This window comes from Phaseolus vulgaris, chromosome 1, assembly GCF_051622355.1.
Source record: "Phaseolus vulgaris cultivar YP4 chromosome 1, ASM5162235v1, whole genome shotgun sequence".
NCBI lineage: Eukaryota > Viridiplantae > Streptophyta > Magnoliopsida > Fabales > Fabaceae > Phaseolus > Phaseolus vulgaris.
In genome coordinates, this window is record NC_143498.1 from 637,501 (window position 1) to 638,679 (window position 1,179).

Sequence of the window (1,179 nt, forward strand, 5' to 3'; positions counted from 1 at the left end):
TGTATCCGTGTGTTTGTGGATTTGCGTGGCACAAATCTTCCCCGATCGCACCGGGCCACAGTTCCAACCCGTCTCATCCGTGCTTCTTCTCCAGCACGACCACCGTGGCGGATCGCCAGGATGCTCGTGAGGGAGAAGCCACGCGGATGAGGCCGTGCCTTCCCTGTGGTGGCCGCGCGCTACTGGACCGAGAGTAATAAAGCCCTCATATCAACCACATGACCCTGGGCGTAACCAGCACAAATGTGAGCCCAAGCGGACGCTGACTGATGACATTACTTCCCCCCCGCCCGGCAGCAAGCCAGACATGATGGCCCCTTCCCCGCGAACGGTTGGAAGCCATACCCCCTTCGTGATGCTCACAAGTCTTCGAATAAGCCACCCAACGATTTGCGTGGCACAAATCTTCCCCGATCGCACCGGGCCACAGTTCCAACCCGTCTCATCCGTGCTTCTTCTCCAGCACGACCACCGTGGCGGATCGCCAGGATGCTCGTGAGGGAGAAGCCACGCGGATGAGGCCGTGCCTTCCCTGTGGTGGCCGCGCGCTACTGGACCGAGAGTAATAAAGCCCTCAATATCAACCACATGACCCTGGGCGTAACCAGCACAAATGTGAGCCCAAGCGGACGCTGACTGATGACATTACCCCCCCGGCCGGCAGCAAGCCAGACATGATGGCCCCTTCCCCGCGAACGGTTGGAAGCCATACCCCCTTCGTGATGCTCACAAGTCTAGAAATGAGCCACACAACGAAAATCCCACCAGCGTGCCACAAAAATCCACATAACAGATTCACATTTTTTCCCACCGGGTCAGTCGACCGGAACCGACGGCGGCCACCACCGTGCCGCCGCCCACAACGGGTGACACCAACCCAAGTTGGTGGATCACCCATGTGTGGGCGTTTTGACTTGCCCCACCACAAAGCAAGCCAAAACAGGGGGGAATGAAGGGACCGCACCAGAATTTTCCATGGTGCAAGAGCTGGCTGCATTGAGGAACACCCCCCCCCTATAATAGCTAAATATGCAAAAGCCACTTTTGTACAAGTAGATACACTTTTTTTGAGTAGACATAAGTTCTGTTTTGGGACCTAGAGAACGAATTTTCACGAGATTTTTTGCAGGGATCCTCATAAAAATGGTACAACATTGCCTGCAAAAAATTAGAATTTTT